This window comes from Chiloscyllium plagiosum, unplaced genomic scaffold (genome assembly GCF_037043375.1).
Source record: "Chiloscyllium plagiosum isolate Xiang-an unplaced genomic scaffold, Cpla_swu_hap1 HiC_scaffold_11, whole genome shotgun sequence".
NCBI lineage: Eukaryota > Metazoa > Chordata > Chondrichthyes > Orectolobiformes > Hemiscylliidae > Chiloscyllium > Chiloscyllium plagiosum.
The window spans coordinates 21,076,836-21,096,365 of NW_028270149.1; positions in this window are offsets into that span (position 1 = coordinate 21,076,836).

A 19,530-nucleotide genomic window follows, 5' to 3' on the forward strand; every position below is an offset into this window, starting at 1 on the left:
TTCTAATCACGGAGTAAACCCAGCATCTTCTACACAAAGTGTGAACCCAGCACCTTCTAACCACGGAGTGAACCCAGTACCTTCTACCCAGGGAGCGACCTCAGCACTTTCTAACCATGGAGTAAACCAAGTACCTTCTAACCAGGGAGCGAACCCAGCACCTTCTATCCAGGGAGCGAACCCAGCACCTTCTCACCAGGGAGTTAACCCAGCACCTTCTAACCAGGGAGCGAACCCAGCACCTTCTAACCAGGGAGTGAACCCAGCATCTTCTACCCAGGGAGCGACCTCAGCACTTTCTAACCATGGAGTAAACCCAGTACCTTCTCACAAGGGAGTGAACCCAGTACCTTCTCACCAGGGAGTGAACTCAGCACCTTCTAACCATGGAGTGAACCCAGCACCTAACCAGGGAGTGAGCTCAGCACCTTCCAGCCAGGGAGTGAACCCAGCACCTTCTAACCAGGGAGAGAACCCAGCACCTTCTTGTCAGGGAGTGAACCCAGCACCTTCTAAACAGAGAGTAAACCCAGCATGTTCTACCCAGGGTGTGAACCCAGCACCTTCTAACCACGGAGTGAACCCAGCATCTTCTACCCAGGGAGCGACCTCAGCACCTTCTAACCACGGAGTAAACCCAGCATCTTCTACCCAAAGTGTGAACCCAGTACCTTCTCACCAGGGAGTGAACCCAGTACCTTCTCACCAGGGAGTGAACTCAGCACCTTCTAACCATGGAGTGAACCCAGCACCTTCTAACCAGGGAGTGAGCTCAGCACCTTCCAGCCAGGGAGTGAACCCAGCACCTTCTAACCATGGAGTGAACTCAGTATCTTCGACCCAGGGAGCGACCTCAGCACTTTCTAATCATGGAGTGAACCTAGGACCTTCTAACCAGGGAGTGAACCTAGCACCTTCTAACCAGGGAGCGAACTCAGCACATTCTAATCTGGGAGTGAACCCAGCACCTTATAAACAGGGAGTGAGCTCAGCACCTTCCAGCCAGGGTGTGAACCCAGCACCTTCTAACCATGGAGTAAACCCAGCATCTTCTACCCAGTGTGTGAACCCAGCATCTTCTAACCAGGGAGTGAACTCAGCACCTTCTATCCAGGGAGCGAATCTAGCACCTTCTAACCAGCGAGTGAACCCAGCACCTTCTAGTCCAGGAGTGAACCCAGCACCTTCTAAACAGGGAGCGAACCCAGCACATTCTAAACAGGGAGCGAACCCAGCACCTTCTAGTCAGCGAGTGAACCCAGCACATTCTAATCAGGGAGTGAACCCAGCACCTTCTAACCACAGAGTAAACCCAGCATCTTCTACCCAGGGTGTGAACCCAGCACCTTCTAACCACGGAGTGGACCCAGCATCTTCTACCCAGGGAGCGACCTCAGCACTTTCTAACCATGGAGTGAACCCAGTACCTTCTCACCAGGGAGTGAACCCAGTACCTTCTCACCAGGGAGTGAACCCAGCACCATCTAATCATGGAGTGAACCTAGGACCTTCTAACCAGGGAGTGAGCTCAGCACCTTCCAGCCAGGGAGTGAACCCAACACCTTCTAACCAGGGAGTGAACCCAGCACCTTCTAACCACGGAGTAAACCCAGCACCTTCTACCCAGGGTGTGAACCCAGCATCTTCTACCCAGGGAGCGACCTCAGCACATTCTAACCATGGAGTAACCCCAGTACCTTCTCACCAGGGAGTGAACCCAGTACCTTCTAACCAGGGTGCGAACCCAGCACCTTCTTGTCAGGGAGTGAACCCAGCATCTTCTTGTCAGGGAGTGAACCCAGCACCTTCTAAACAGGGAGCGACCTCATCACTTTCTAACCATGGAGTAAACCCAGTACCTTCTCACCAGGGAGTGAACCCAGCACCTTCGAAACAGGGAGTGAACCCAGCACCTTCTAGTCAGTGAGTGAACCCAGCACATTCTAATCAGGGAGTGAATCCAGCAACTTCTAACCACGGAGTAAACCCAGCATCTTCTACCCAGGGTGTGAACTCGGCACCTTCTAACCAGGGAGCGAACCCAGCACCTTCTAACCAGGGAGTGAACCCAGCACCTTCTAACCAGGGAGCGAATTCAGCAACTTCTAACCAGGGAGCGAACCCAGCACCTTCTAACCAGGGAGCGAACCCAGCACCTTCTAAACAGGGAGCGACCTCAGCACTTTCTAACCATGGAGTGAACCCAGTACCTTCTCACCAGGGAGTGAACCCAGTACCTTCTCACCAGGGAGTGAACCCAGCACCTTCTAATCATAGAGTGAACCCAGCACATTCTAATCAGGGAGTGAATCCCACAACTTCTAACCACGGAGTGAACTCAGCACCTTCTAACCAGGGAGCGAACCCAGCACCTTCTAACCAGGGAGCGAACCCAGCACCTTTTCAACAGGGAGTGAACTCAGCACCTTCTAACCACGGAGTGAACCCAGTACCTTCTACCCAGGGAGCGACCTCATCACTTTCTAACCATGGAGTGAACCCAGTACCTTCTCACCAGGGAGTGAACCCAGCACCTTCGAAACAGAGAGCGAACCTAGATCCTTCTAACCATGGAGTGAACCTAGGACCTTCTAACCAGGGAGTGAACCTAGCACCTTCTAACCAGGGAGCGAACTCAGCACCTTCTAATCTGGGAGTGAACCCAGCACCTTATAAACAGGGAGTGAGCTCAGCACCTTCCAGCCAGGGTGTGAACCCAGCACCTTCTAACCATGGAGTAAACCCAGCATCTTCTACCCAGTGTGTGAACCCAGCATCTTCTAACCAGGGAGTGAACTCAGCACCTTCTATCCAGGGAGCGAATCTAGCACCTTCTAACCAGCGAGTGAACCCAGCACCTTCTAGTCCAGGAGTGAATCCAGCACCTTCTAAACAGGGAGCGAACCCAGCACCTTCTAAACAGGGAGCGAACCCAGCACCTTCTAGTCAGCGAGTGAACCCAGCACATTCTAACCAGGGAGTGAACCCAGCACCTTCTAACCAGGGAGCGAATTCAGCAACTTCTAACCAGGGAGCGAACCCAGCACCTTCTAAACAGGGAGCGACCTCAGCACTTTCTAACCATGGAGTGAACCCAGTACCTTCTCACCAGGGAGTGAACCCAGTACCTTCTCACCAGGGAGTGAACCCAGCACCTTCTAACCACGGAGTGGACCCAGCATCTTCTACCCAGGGAGCGACCTCAGCACTTTCTAACCATGGAGTAACCCCAGTACCTTCTCACCAGGGAGTGAACCCAGCACCTTCGAAACAGGGAGTGAACCCAGCACCTTCTAGTCAGTGAGTGAACCCAGCACATTCTAATCAGGGAGTGAATCCAGCACCTTCTAACCACGGAGTAAACCCAGCATCTTCTACCCAGGGTGTGAACTCGGCACCTTCTAACCAGGGAGCGAACCCAGCACCTTCTAACCAGGGAGTGAACCCAGCACCTTCTAACCAGGGAGCGAATTCAGCAACTTCTAACCAGGGAGCGAACCCAGCACCTTCTAAACAGGGAGCGACCTCAGCACTTTCTAACCATGGAGTGAACCCAGTACCTTCTCACCAGGGAGTGAACCCAGCACCTTCTAATCATAGAGTGAACCCAGCACATTCTAATCAGGGAGTGAATCCCACAACTTCTAACCACGGAGTGAACTCAGCACCTTCTAACCAGGGAGCGAACCCAGCACCTTCTAACCAGGGAGCGAACCCAGCACCTTCTAACCAGGGAGCGAACCCAGCACCTTTTCAACAGGGAGTGAACTCAGCACCTTCTAACCACGGAGTGAACCCAGTACCTTCTACCCAGGGAGCGACCTCATCACTTTCTAACCATGGAGTAAACCAAGTACCTTCTCACCAGGGAGTGAACCCAGCACCTTCTCACCAGGGAGTGAACCCAGCACCTTCTCACCAGGGAGTGAACTCAGCACCTTCTCAACGGAAATTGAACCCAGCACCTTCTTGTAAAGGAGCGAACCCAGCACCTTCTAACCAGGGAGTAAACCCAGTACGTTCTCACAAGGGAGTGAACCCAGTACCTTCTCACCAGGGAGTGAACTCAGCACCTTCTAACCATGGAGTGAACCCAGCACCTTCTAACCAGGGAGTGAGCTCAGCACCTTCCAGCCAGGGAGTGAACTCAGCACCTTCTAACCAGGGAGCGAACCCAGCACCTTCTAACCAGGGAGCGAACCCAGCACCTTCCAACCAGGGAGCAAACCCAGCACCTTCCTACCAGTGAGCGATCCCAGCACCTTCTAACAAGGGAGCGAACCCAGCACCTTCTCACCAGGGAGTGAACCCAGCACCTTCTCACCAGGGAGTGAACTCAGCACCTTCTACCCAGGGAGCAAACCCAGCACCTTCTCAACAGGGAGCTAACCCAGCACCTTCTAACCAGGGAGCGAACCCAGCACCTTCTAATCTGGGAGTGAACCCAGCACCTTATAACCAGGAAGTGAGCTCAGCACCTTCCAGCCAGGGAATGAACCCAACACCTTCTAACCAGGGAGTGAACCCAGCACCTTCTAACCACGGAGTAAACCCAGCAGTTTCTACCCAGGAAGTGACCTCAGCACTTTCTAACCATGGAGTAAACCCAGTACCTTCTCACCAGGGAGTGAACCCAGTACCTTCTCACCACGGAGTGAACTCAGCACCTTCGAAACAGGGAGCGAACCCAGCTCCTTCTAACCATGGAGTGAACCCAGCACCTTCTAACCATGGAGTGAATCTAGGACCTTCTAACCAGGGAGTGAACCTAGCCCCTTCTAACCAGGGAGCGAACTCAGCACCTTCTAATCTGGGAGTGAATCCAGCACCTTATAACCCGGGAGTGAGCTCAGCACCTTCCAGCCAGGGAGTGAACCCAGAACCTTCTAACCATGCAGTAAACCCAGCATCTTCTACCCAGGGAGCGACCTCAGCACTTTCTAACCATGGAGTAAACCCAGTACCTTCTCACCAGGGAGTGAACACAGCACCTTCTAGTCAGCGAGTGAACCCAGCACATTCTAATCAGGGAGTGAACCTCGGACCTTCTAACCAGGGAGTGAGCTCAGCACCTTCCAGCCAGGGAGTGAACCCAACACCTTCTAACCAGGGAGTGAACCCAGCACCTTCTAACCACGGAGTAAACCCAGCATCTTCTACCCAGGGAGCGACCTCAGCACTTTCTCACCATGGAGTGAACCCAGTACCTTCTCACCAGGGAGTGAACCCAGCACCATCTAATCATGGAGTGAACCTAGGACCTTCTAACCAGGGAGTGAGCTCAGCACCTTCCAGCCAGGGAGTGAACCCAACACCTTCTAACCAGGGAGTGAACCCAGCACCTTCTAACCACGGAGTAAACCCAGCATCTTCTACCCAGTGTGTGAACCCAGCATCTTCTACCCAGGGAGCGACCTCAGCACTTTCTAACCATGGAGTAACCCCAGTACCTTCTCACCAGGGAGTGAACCCAGTACCTTCTAACCAGGGTGCGAACCCAGCACCTTCTTGTCAGGGAGTGAACCCAGCACCTTCTTGTCAGGGAGTGAACCCAGCACCTTCTAAACAGGGAGCGACCTCAGCACTTTCTAACCATGGAGTAAACCCAGTACCTTCTCACCAGGGAGTGAACCCAGCACCTTCGAAACAGGGAGTGAACCCAGCACCTTCTCGTCAGTGAGTGAACCCAGCACTTTCTAATCAGGGAGTGAATCCAGCACCTTCTAACCACGGAGTAAACCCAGCATCTTCTACCCAGGGTGTGAACTCGGCACCTTCTAACCAGGGAGCGAACCCAGCACCTTCTAACCAGGGAGTGAACCCAGCACCTTCTAACCAGGGAGTGAACCCAGCACCTTCTAACCAGGGAGCGAATTCAGCAACTTCTAACCAGGGAGCGAACCCAGCACCTTCTAACCAGGGAGCGAACCCAGCACCTTCTAAACAGGGAGCGACCTCAGCACTTTCTAACCATGGAGTGAACCCAGTACCTTCTCACCAGGGAGTGAACCCAGTACCTTCTCACCAGGGAGTGAACCCAGCACCTTCTAATCATAGAGTGAACCTAGGAATTTCTAACCAGGGAGTGAGCTCAACACCTTCCAGCCAGGGAGTGAACCCAACACCTTCTAACCAGGGAGTGAACCCAGCACCTTCTAACCACGGAGTAAACCCAGCATCTTCTACCCAGGGTGTGAACCCAGCATCTTCTACCCAGAGAGCGACCTCAGCAATTTCGAACCATGGAGTAAACCCAGTACCTTCTCACCAGGAAGTGAACCCAGCACCTTCGAAACAGGGAGTGAACCCAGCACCTTCTAGTCAGTGAGTGAACCCAGCACATTCTAATCAGGGAGTGAATCCCACAACTTCTAACCACGGAGTGAACTCAGCACCTTCTAACCAGGGAGCGAACCCAGCACCTTCTAACCAGGGAGCGAACCCATCACCTTCTAACCAGGGAGCGAACCCAGCACCTTTTCAACAGGGAGTGAACTCAGCACCTTCTAACCAGGGAGCGAACCCAGCACCTTCTAACCAGGGAGCGAACCCAGCACCTTCTAACCAGGGAGCGAACCCAGCACCTTCTAACCAGGGAGCGAACCCAGCACCTTCTCACCAGGGAGTGAACCCAGCACCTTCTCACCAGGGAGTGAACTCAGCACCTTCTACCCAGGGAGCAAACCCAGCACCTTCTAACCAGGGAGCAAACCCAGCAACTTCTCAACAGGGAGCTAACCCAGCACCTTCTCAACAGGGAGCTAACCCAGCACCTTCTAATCTGGGAGTGAACCCAGCACCTTATAACCAGGAAGTGAGCTCAGCACCTTCCAGCCAGGGAATGAACCCAACACCTTCTAACCAGGGAATGAACCCAGCACCTTCTAACCACGGAGTAAACCCAGCATCTTCTACCCAGGAAGTGACCTCAGCACTTTCTAACCATGGAGTAAACCCAGTACCTTCTCACCAGGGAGTGAACCCAGTACCTTCTCACCACGGAGTGAACTCAGCACCTTCGAAACAGGGAGCGAACCCAGCTCCTTCTAACAATGGAGTGAACCCAGCACCTTCTAACCATGGAGTGAATCTAGGACCTTCTAACCAGGGAGTGAACCTAGCCCCTTCTAACCAGGGAGCGAACTCAGCACCTTCTAATCTGGGAGTGAATCCAGCACCTTATAACCAGGGAGTGAGCTCAGCACCTTCCAGCCAGGGAGTGAACCCAGCACCTTCTAACCATGGAGTAAACCCAGCATCTTCTACCCAGGGAGCGACCTCAGCACTTTCTAACCATGGAGTAAACCCAGTACCTTCTCACCAGGGAGTGAACACAGCACCTTCTAACCAGGGAGTGGACCCAGCACCTTCTAGTCAGCGAGTGAACCCAGCACCTTCTAACCACAGAGTAAACCCAGCATCTTCCACACAGGGTGCGAACCCAGCACCTTCTAACCACGGAGTGAACCCAGCATCTTCTACCCAGGGAGCGACCTCAGCACTTTCTAACCATGGAGTAAACCCAGTACCTTCTTACCAGGGAGTGAACCCAGTACCTTCTTACCAGGGAGTGAACCCAGTACCTTCTCACCAGGGAGTGAACTCAGCACCTTCTAACCATGGAGTGAACCCAGCACCTTCTAACCATGGAGTGAACCTAGGACCTTCTAAACTGGGAGTAAACCCAGTACCTTCTCACCAGGGAGTGAACTCAGCTCCTTCTAACCAGGAAGCGAACCCAGCACATACTAACCAGGGAGCGAACACAGCACCTTCTTGTCAGGGAGTGAACCCAGCACCTTCTAAACAGGGAGCGAACCCAGCATCTTCTCACCAGGAAGCGAACCCAGCACATACTAACCAGGGAGTGAACCCAGCACCTTCTTGTCAGGGAGTGAACCCAGCACCTTCTAAACAGGGAGCGAACCCAGCACCTTCTAGTCAGCGAGTAAACCCAGCACATTCTACCCAGGGTGTGAACCCAGCACCTTCTAACCACGGAGTGAACCCAGCACCTTCTACCCAGGGAGCGACCTCAGCGCTTTCTAACCATGGAGTAAACCCAGTACCTTCTCACCAGGGAGTGAACTCAGCACCTTCTTGTCAGGGAGCGAACCCAGCACCTTCTCACCAGGGAGTGAACTCAGCACCTTCTTGTCAGGGAGCGAACCCAGCACCTTCTAACCAGGGAGCGAATCCAGCACCTTCTCACCAGGGAGTGAACCCAGCACCTTCTCACCAGGGAGTGAACCCAGCACCTTCTCACCAGGGAGTGAACTCAGCACCTTCGACGCAACGAGCGAACCCGGCACCTTCTAACCAGGTTGCAAACCCAGGACATTCTAATCTGGGAGTGAACCCAGCACATTCTAATAATGGATTGAAACTACCACCTTCAAACCAGGGAGTGAACCCTGCACCTTCTAACCACAGAGTAAACCCAACATCTTCTAACCAGGGAGTGAACACAGCACCTTCTCACCAGGAAGCGAACCCAGCTCCTTTTAATCAGGAATTGAACCCAGCACCTTCTAACCATGGAGTGAACCCAGCACCTTCTAATCTGGGAGTGAACCCAGCACCTTCTAGCCAGGGAGTGAACCCAGCACCTTCTAACCAGGGAGTGAACCCAGCATCTTCTACCCAGGGAGCGAACTCAGCACCTTCTAATCTGGGAGTGAACCCATCACACTCTAACCAGGGAGTGAACTCATCACCTTCTACCCAGGGAGTGAACCCAGCACCTTTTAAACAGGGAGCAAACTCAGCACCTTCTACCCAGGGAGCGACCCCAGCACCTGCTAACCTGGCAGTGAACCCAGCACATTCTACACAGGGAGTGAACCCAACACATTCTACCCAGGGAGTGAACCCAGCACCTTCTAACGAGGGAGTGAACTCAGCACCTTCTACCCAGGGAGCGAACCCAGCACCTTCTAACCAGGGAGGAAACGCAGCACCATCTACCCAGGGGGTTAACCCAGCACCTTCTCTCCAGGTAGCGAACCCAGGACATTCTAATCTGGGGGTGAACCCAGCACATTCTAATAATAGATTGAAACTACCACCTTCAAACCAGGGAGTGAACCCAGCACCTTCTCACCAGGAAGCGAACCCAGCTCCTTTTAATCAGGAATTGAACCCAGCACCTTCTAACCATGGAGTGAACCCAGCACCTTCTAATCTGGGAGTGAACCCACACCTTCTAACTAGGGTGTGAACCCAGCACCTTCTAACCACGGAGTGTACCCAGCATCTTCTACCCAGGGAGTGAACCCAGCACCTTTTAAAAAGGGAGCAAACTCAGCACCTTCTACCCAGGGAGCGACCCCAGCACCTGCTAACCTGGCAGTGAACCCAGCACATTCTACCCAGGGAGTGAACCCAACACATTCTACCCAGGGAGTGAACCCAGCACCTTCTAACGAGGGAGTGAACTCAGCACCTTCTACCCAGGGAGCGAACCCAGCACCTTCTCACCAGGAAGCGAACCCAGCTCCTTTTAATCAGGAATTGAACCCAGCACCTTCTAACCATGGAGTGAACCCAGCACCTTCTAACCAGGGAGTGAACTCAGCACCTTCTAATCTGGGAGTGAACCCAGCACACTCTAACCAGGGAGTGAACTCATCACCTTCTACCCAGGGAGTGAACCCAGCACCTTTTAAACAGGGAGCAAACTCAGCACCTTCTACCCAGGGAGCGACCCCAGCACCTTCTAACCAGGCAGTGAACCCAGCACATTCTACCCAGGGAGTGAACGCAACACATTCTACCGAGGGAGTGAACCCAGCACCTTCTAACCAGGGAGAGAATCCAACATATTCTAACCAGGGAGCGAACCCGGTACCTTCTACCCAGGGAGTGAACCCAGCACCTTCTAACTAGGGAGTGGATATGGCACCTTCTACCCAGGAGGCGACCCCAGCACCTTCTAACCATGGAGTGAACCCAGTACCTTCAAACCAGGGAGTGAACCCAGCACCTTCAAACCAGGGAGTGAACCCAGCTCCTTCTAATCAGGGAGTGAACCCAGCACCATCTAAACCAGGGAGTGAACCCAGCACCTTCTAACAGGGAGTGAACCCAGCACCTTCTCACCAAGGAGCGAACCCAGCACCTTCTAACCAAGGAGTGAACCCAGCACCTTTTCACCAGGGAGTGACACCAGCAACTTCTATTCATGGATTTAACACAGAACCTTCTAATCAGGGAGTGAACTTAGCACCTTCTAACCATGGAGTGAACTGAGCATCTTCTACCCAGGGTGTGAACCCAGCATCTTCTAACCAGGCAGTGAACCCAGCAACTTCTAATCAGGAAGTGTACCCAGAACCTTCTAATCAGGGAGTGAACTCAGGACCTCCTACCCATGGAGTGAACCCAGCACCTTCTAATCAGGGAGTGAACCCAGCACCTTCTAACCAGGGAGTGAACCCAGCACCTTCTAATCAGGGAGTGAACCCAGCAACTTCTAACCAGGGAGTGGACCCTGCACCTTCTAACCAGGGAGCCAACTCAGCACCATCCAACCAGGGAGCGAACTCAGCACCTTTTAACCACGGAGTGAACCCAGCACCTTCTACCCAGGGAGTGAACCCTGCACCTTCTAATCAGCGAGTGAACCCAGCATCTTCTAACCAGTGAGTGAACTTAGCCCCTTGTACCCAGGGAGTTTACCCAGCACCTACTACCCAGGGAGTGAACTCAGCACCTTCTAACCACGGAGTAAACCCAGCACCTTCTACCCAGGGAGTGAACCCAACACCTTCTAACCAGGGAGCGAACCCAACACCTTCTAACCAGGAAGCGAACCCAACACCTAACCAGGAAGCGAACCCAACACCTTCTAATTAGGGAGTGAACCCAGCTCCTTCTAATCAGGGAGTGAACCCAGCTCCTTCTAATCAGGGAGTGAATCCAGCACCTTTTAACCATGGAGTGTAATCAGCACATTCTACCCAGTGAGTGAACCCTGCACTTTCTACCCAGGGAGTTAACCCAGCACCTTCTAACCAGGGAGTTGACCCAGCACCTTCTAACCAGGGAGTGGACCCAGCACCTTCTAACCAGGGATGGAACTCAGCACCTTCTTACCAGGGAGCGAACTCAGCACCTTTTAACCACGGAGTGAACCCAGCCCCTTCTACCCAGGGTGTGAACCCAGCACTTTCTACCCAGGAGGCGACCCCAGCACCTTCTAACCAGGGAGTGAACCCAGCACCTTCTAACCAGGGAGCGAACCCAGCACCTTCTAACCATGGAGTGAACATAGCACCATATAATCTGGGAATGAACGCAGCACCTTCTAATCAGGGAGCAAACCCAGCACCTTCTCACCAGGGAGCGAATCCAGCACCTTTTAACCAGGGATTGAACCCAGCACCTTCTAACCAGGGAGTGAACTCAGCACTTTCTACCCAGGGAGTGAACCCAGCACCTTCTCACCAGGGAGTGAACCCAGCAGCTTCTCACCAGGGAGTGAACCCTGCACCTTCTAATCAGGGAGTGAACACAGCACCTTCTAACCAGTGAGTGAACCTAGCACCTTATAATCTGGGAGTGAACGCAGCACTTTCTAATCAGGGAGTGAACTCAGCACCTTCTACCCAGGGAGTGAACCCAGCATCTTCTAACCAGTGAGTGAACTTAGACCCTTGTACCTAGGGAGTTTACCCAGCACCTTCTACCCAGGGAGTGAATTCAGCACTTTCTACCCAGGGAGTGAACCCAGCACCTTCTCACCAGGGAGTGAACCCAGCAGCTTCTCACCAGGGAGTGAACCCAGCACCTTCTAACCAGGGAGTTAACCCAGCACCTTCTAACCAGGGAGTGGACCTAGCACCGTCTAACCACGGAGTAAACCCAGCATCTTCTACCCAGGGTGTGAACCCAGCACCAACGAACCAGGGAGTCAACCCAGCACCTTCTAGCCAAGGAGTGAACCCAACACCTTCTAACCAGGAAGCGAACCCAACACCTAATCAGGGAGTGAACCCAACACCTTCTAACCAGGGAGCGAACCCAACACCTTCTAACCAGGAAGCGAACCCAACACCTAACCAGGAAGCGAACCCAACACCTTCTAATTAGGGAGTGAACCCAGCTCCTTCTAATCAGGGAGTGAACCCAGCTCCTTCTAATCAGGGAGTGAATCCAGCACCTTTTAACCATGGAGTATAATCAGCACATTCTACCCAGTGAGTGAACCCTGCACTTTCTACCCAGGGAGTTAACCCAGCACCTTCTAACCAGGGAGTTGACCCAGCACCTTCTAACCAGGGAGTGGACCCAGCACCTTCTAACCTGGGAGTGGACCCAGTACCTTCTAACCAGGTAGTGAACCCAGCACCTTCTACCCAGGGAGTGAACCCAGCACCTTCTAACCAGGAAGCGAACCCAGCACCTTTTAACCAGGAAGCGAACCCAGCACCTTCTAACCAGGAAGCGAACCCAGCACCTTCTAACTAGGGAGTGAACCCAGCACCTTCTAATCAGGGAGTGAACCCAGCACCTTCTACTCAGGGAGTGAACCCAGCTCCTTCTAATCAGGGAGTGATCGTACCACCTTCTAATCAGGGAGAGAACCCAACATCTTCTAACCAGGAGTGAACCCGGTACCTTCTAATCAGGGAGTTAACCCAGCACCTTCGAACCAGGGAGTGAACCCAGCACCTTCTAATCCGGGAGTGAACCTACCACCTTCCAACCAGGGAGTGAACCCAGCTCCATCTAATCAGGGAGTGAACCCAGCTCCTTCTAATCAGGGAGTGAACCCAGCTCCTTCTAATCAGGGAGTGAACCCAGCGCCTTCTAACCAGGGAGTGAACGCAGCACATTCTAATCAGGGAGCGAACCCAGCACCTTCTATCCAGGGAGCGAATCCAGCACCTTCTAACCAGGGAGTGAACCCAGCACCTTCTAACCAGGGAGTAAACCCAGCACCTTCTAACCAGGGAGTGAACCCAGCACCTTCTAATCAGGGAGTGAACCCAGCAACTTCTAATCAGGGAGTGAACCCAGCACCTTCTAATCAAGGAGTGAAGCCAGCAACTTCTAATCAGGGAGTGAACCCAGCAACTTCTAATCAGGGAGTGAACTCAGCTCCTTCTAATCAGGGTGTGAACCTATCACCTTCCAACCAGGGAGTGAACCCAGCTCCATCGAATCAGGGAGCGAACCCAGCACCTTCTGTACCCAGCACCTTCTACCCAGGGAGTGAACTCAGCAGCTTCTACCCAGGGAGCTTCTCCCTGATTAGAAAGTGCTGGGTTCGTCAGTGAGTGAACCCAGCACTTTCTAATCAGGGAGTGAATCCAGCACCTTCTAACCACGGAGTAAACCCAGCATCTTCTACCCAGGGTGTGAACTCGGCACCTTCTAACCAGGGAGCGAACCCAGCACCTTCTAACCAGGGAGTGAACCCAGCACCTTCTAACCAGGGAGTGAACCCAGCACCTTCTAACCAGGGAGCGAATTCAGCAACTTCTAACCAGGGAGCGAACCCAGCACCTTCTAACCAGGGAGCGAACCCAGCACCTTCTAAACAGGGAGCGACCTCAGCACTTTCTAACCATGGAGTGAACCCAGTACCTTCTCACCAGGGAGTGAACCCAGTACCTTCTCACCAGGGAGTGAACCCAGCACCTTCTAATCATAGAGTGAACCTAGGAATTTCTAACCAGGGAGTGAGCTCAACACCTTCCAGCCAGGGAGTGAACCCAACACCTTCTAACCAGGGAGTGAACCCAGCACCTTCTAACCACGGAGTAAACCCAGCATCTTCTACCCAGGGTGTGAACCCAGCATCTTCTACCCAGAGAGCGACCTCAGCAATTTCGAACCATGGAGTAAACCCAGTACCTTCTCACCAGGAAGTGAACCCAGCACCTTCGAAACAGGGAGTGAACCCAGCACCTTCTAGTCAGTGAGTGAACCCAGCACATTCTAATCAGGGAGTGAATCCCACAACTTCTAACCACGGAGTGAACTCAGCACCTTCTAACCAGGGAGCGAACCCAGCACCTTCTAACCAGGGAGCGAACCCATCACCTTCTAACCAGGGAGCGAACCCAGCACCTTTTCAACAGGGAGTGAACTCAGCACCTTCTAACCAGGGAGCGAACCCAGCACCTTCTAACCAGGGAGCGAACCCAGCACCTTCTAACCAGGGAGCGAACCCAGCACCTTCTAACCAGGGAGCGAACCCAGCACCTTCTCACCAGGGAGTGAACCCAGCACCTTCTCACCAGGGAGTGAACTCAGCACCTTCTACCCAGGGAGCAAACCCAGCACCTTCTAACCAGGGAGCAAACCCAGCAACTTCTCAACAGGGAGCTAACCCAGCACCTTCTCAACAGGGAGCTAACCCAGCACCTTCTAATCTGGGAGTGAACCCAGCACCTTATAACCAGGAAGTGAGCTCAGCACCTTCCAGCCAGGGAATGAACCCAACACCTTCTAACCAGGGAATGAACCCAGCACCTTCTAACCACGGAGTAAACCCAGCATCTTCTACCCAGGAAGTGACCTCAGCACTTTCTAACCATGGAGTAAACCCAGTACCTTCTCACCAGGGAGTGAACCCAGTACCTTCTCACCACGGAGTGAACTCAGCACCTTCGAAACAGGGAGCGAACCCAGCTCCTTCTAACAATGGAGTGAACCCAGCACCTTCTAACCATGGAGTGAATCTAGGACCTTCTAACCAGGGAGTGAACCTAGCCCCTTCTAACCAGGGAGCGAACTCAGCACCTTCTAATCTGGGAGTGAATCCAGCACCTTATAACCAGGGAGTGAGCTCAGCACCTTCCAGCCAGGGAGTGAACCCAGCACCTTCTAACCATGGAGTAAACCCAGCATCTTCTACCCAGGGAGCGACCTCAGCACTTTCTAACCATGGAGTAAACCCAGTACCTTCTCACCAGGGAGTGAACACAGCACCTTCTAACCAGGGAGTGGACCCAGCACCTTCTAGTCAGCGAGTGAACCCAGCACCTTCTAACCACAGAGTAAACCCAGCATCTTCCACACAGGGTGCGAACCCAGCACCTTCTAACCACGGAGTGAACCCAGCATCTTCTACCCAGGGAGCGACCTCAGCACTTTCTAACCATGGAGTAAACCCAGTACCTTCTTACCAGGGAGTGAACCCAGTACCTTCTTACCAGGGAGTGAACCCAGTACCTTCTCACCAGGGAGTGAACTCAGCACCTTCTAACCATGGAGTGAACCCAGCACCTTCTAACCATGGAGTGAACCTAGGACCTTCTAAACTGGGAGTAAACCCAGTACCTTCTCACCAGGGAGTGAACTCAGCTCCTTCTAACCAGGAAGCGAACCCAGCACATACTAACCAGGGAGCGAACACAGCACCTTCTTGTCAGGGAGTGAACCCAGCACCTTCTAAACAGGGAGCGAACCCAGCATCTTCTCACCAGGAAGCGAACCCAGCACATACTAACCAGGGAGTGAACCCAGCACCTTCTTGTCAGGGAGTGAACCCAGCACCTTCTAAACAGGGAGCGAACCCAGCACCTTCTAGTCAGCGAGTAAACCCAGCACATTCTACCCAGGGTGTGAACCCAGCACCTTCTAACCACGGAGTGAACCCAGCACCTTCTACCCAGGGAGCGACCTCAGCGCTTTCTAACCATGGAGTAAACCCAGTACCTTCTCACCAGGGAGTGAACTCAGCACCTTCTTGTCAGGGAGCGAACCCAGCACCTTCTCACCAGGGAGTGAACTCAGCACCTTCTTGTCAGGGAGCGAACCCAGCACCTTCTAACCAGGGAGCGAATCCAGCACCTTCTCACCAGGGAGTGAACCCAGCACCTTCTCACCAGGGAGTGAACCCAGCACCTTCTCACCAGGGAGTGAACTCAGCACCTTCGACGCAACGAGCGAACCCAGCACCTTCTAACCAGGTTGCAAACCCAGGACATTCTAATCTGGGAGTGAACCCAGCACATTCTAATAATGGATTGAAACTACCACCTTCAAACCAGGGAGTGAACCCTGCACCTTCTAACCACAGAGTAAACCCAACATCTTCTAACCAGGGAGTGAACACAGCACCTTCTCACCAGGAAGCGAACCCAGCTCCTTTTAATCAGGAATTGAACCCAGCACCTTCTAACCATGGAGTGAACCCAGCACCTTCTAATCTGGGAGTGAACCCAGCACCTTCTAGCCAGGGAGTGAACCCAGCACCTTCTAACCAGGGAGTGAACCCAGCATCTTCTACCCAGGGAGCGAACTCAGCACCTTCTAATCTGGGAGTGAACCCATCACACTCTAACCAGGGAGTGAACTCATCACCTTCTACCCAGGGAGTGAACCCAGCACCTTTTAAACAGGGAGCAAACTCAGCACCTTCTACCCAGGGAGCGACCCCAGCACCTGCTAACCTGGCAGTGAACCCAGCACATTCTACACAGGGAGTGAACCCAACACATTCTACCCAGGGAGTGAACCCAGCACCTTCTAACGAGGGAGTGAACTCAGCACCTTCTACCCAGGGAGCGAACCCAGCACCTTCTAACCAGGGAGGAAACGCAGCACCATCTACCCAGGGGGTTAACCCAGCACCTTCTCTCCAGGTAGCGAACCCAGGACATTCTAATCTGGGGGTGAACCCAGCACATTCTAATAATAGATTGAAACTACCACCTTCAAACCAGGGAGTGAACCCAGCACCTTCTCACCAGGAAGCGAACCCAGCTCCTTTTAATCAGGAATTGAACCCAGCACCTTCTAACCATGGAGTGAACCCAGCACCTTCTAATCTGGGAGTGAACCCACACCTTCTAACTAGGGTGTGAACCCAGCACCTTCTAACCACGGAGTGTACCCAGCATCTTCTACCCAGGGAGTGAACCCAGCACCTTTTAAAAAGGGAGCAAACTCAGCACCTTCTACCCAGGGAGCGACCCCAGCACCTGCTAACCTGGCAGTGAACCCAGCACATTCTACCCAGGGAGTGAACCCAACACATTCTACCCAGGGAGTGAACCCAGCACCTTCTAACGAGGGAGTGAACTCAGCACCTTCTACCCAGGGAGCGAACCCAGCACCTTCTCACCAGGAAGCGAACCCAGCTCCTTTTAATCAGGAATTGAACCCAGCACCTTCTAACCATGGAGTGAACCCAGCACCTTCTAACCAGGGAGTGAACTCAGCACCTTCTAATCTGGGAGTGAACCCAGCACACTCTAACCAGGGAGTGAACTCATCACCTTCTACCCAGGGAGTGAACCCAGCACCTTTTAAACAGGGAGCAAACTCAGCACCTTCTACCCAGGGAGCGACCCCAGCACCTTCTAACCAGGCAGTGAACCCAGCACATTCTACCCAGGGAGTGAACGCAACACATTCTACCGAGGGAGTGAACCCAGCACCTTCTAACCAGGGAGAGAATCCAACATATTCTAACCAGGGAGCGAACCCGGTACCTTCTACCCAGGGAGTGAACCCAGCACCTTCTAACTAGGGAGTGGATATGGCACCTTCTACCCAGGAGGCGACCCCAGCACCTTCTAACCATGGAGTGAACCCAGTACCTTCAAACCAGGGAGTGAACCCAGCACCTTCAAACCAGGGAGTGAACCCAGCTCCTTCTAATCAGGGAGTGAACCCAGCACCATCTAAACCAGGGAGTGAACCCAGCACCTTCTAACAGGGAGTGAACCCAGCACCTTCTCACCAAGGAGCGAACCCAGCACCTTCTAACCAAGGAGTGAACCCAGCACCTTTTCACCAGGGAGTGACACCAGCAACTTCTATTCATGGATTTAACACAGAACCTTCTAATCAGGGAGTGAACTTAGCACCTTCTAACCATGGAGTGAACTGAGCATCTTCTACCCAGGGTGTGAACCCAGCATCTTCTAACCAGGCAGTGAACCCAGCAACTTCTAATCAGGAAGTGTACCCAGAACCTTCTAATCAGGGAGTGAACTCAGGACCTCCTACCCATGGAGTGAACCCAGCACCTTCTAATCAGGGAGTGAACCCAGCACCTTCTAACCAGGGAGTGAACCCAGCACCTTCTAATCAGGGAGTGAACCCAGCAACTTCTAACCAGGGAGTGGACCCTGCACCTTCTAACCAGGGAGCCAACTCAGCACCATCCAACCAGGGAGCGAACTCAGCACCTTTTAACCACGGAGTGAACCCAGCACCTTCTACCCAGGGAGTGAACCCTGCACCTTCTAATCAGCGAGTGAACCCAGCATCTTCTAACCAGTGAGTGAACTTAGCCCCTTGTACCCAGGGAGTTTACCCAGCACCTACTACCCAGGGAGTGAACTCAGCACCTTCTAACCACGGAGTAAACCCAGCACCTTCTACCCAGGGAGTGAACCCAACACCTTCTAACCAGGGAGCGAACCCAACACCTTCTAACCAGGAAGCGAACCCAACACCTAACCAGGAAGCGAACCCAACACCTTCTAATTAGGGAGTGAACCCAGCTCCTTCTAATCAGGGAGTGAACCCAGCTCCTTCTAATCAGGGAGTGAATCCAGCACCTTTTAACCATGGAGTGTAATCAGCACATTCTACCCAGTGAGTGAACCCTGCACTTTCTACCCAGGGAGTTAACCCAGCACCTTCTAACCAGGGAGTTGACCCAGCACCTTCTAACCAGGGAGTGGACCCAGCACCTTCTAACCAGGGATGGAACTCAGCACCTTCTTACCAGGGAGCGAACTCAGCACCTTTTAACCACGGAGTGAACCCAGCCCCTTCTACCCAGGGTGTGAACCCAGCACTTTCTACCCAGGAGGCGACCCCAGCACCTTCTAACCAGGGAGTGAACCCAGCACCTTCTAACCAGGGAGCGAACCCAGCACCTTCTAACCATGGAGTGAACATAGCACCATATAATCTGGGAATGAACGCAGCACCTTCTAATCAGGGAGCAAACCCAGCACCTTCTCACCAGGGAGCGAATCCAGCACCTTTTAACCAGGGATTGAACCCAGCACCTTCTAACCAGGGAGTGAACTCAGCACTTTCTACCCAGGGAGTGAACCCAGCACCTTCTCACCAGGGAGTGAACCCAGCAGCTTCTCACCAGGGAGTGAACCCTGCACCTTCTAATCAGGGAGTGAACACAGCACCTTCTAACCAGTGAGTGAACCTAGCACCTTATAATCTGGGAGTGAACGCAGCACTTTCTAATCAGGGAGTGAACTCAGCACCTTCTACCCAGGGAGTGAACCCAGCATCTTCTAACCAGTGAGTGAACTTAGACCCTTGTACCTAGGGAGTTTACCCAGCACCTTCTACCCAGGGAGTGAATTCAGCACTTTCTACCCAGGGAGTGAACCCAGCACCTTCTCACCAGGGAGTGAACCCAGCAGCTTCTCACCAGGGAGTGAACCCAGCACCTTCTAACCAGGGAGTTAACCCAGCACCTTCTAACCAGGGAGTGGACCTAGCACCGTCTAACCACGGAGTAAACCCAGCATCTTCTACCCAGGGTGTGAACCCAGCACCAACGAACCAGGGAGTCAACCCAGCACC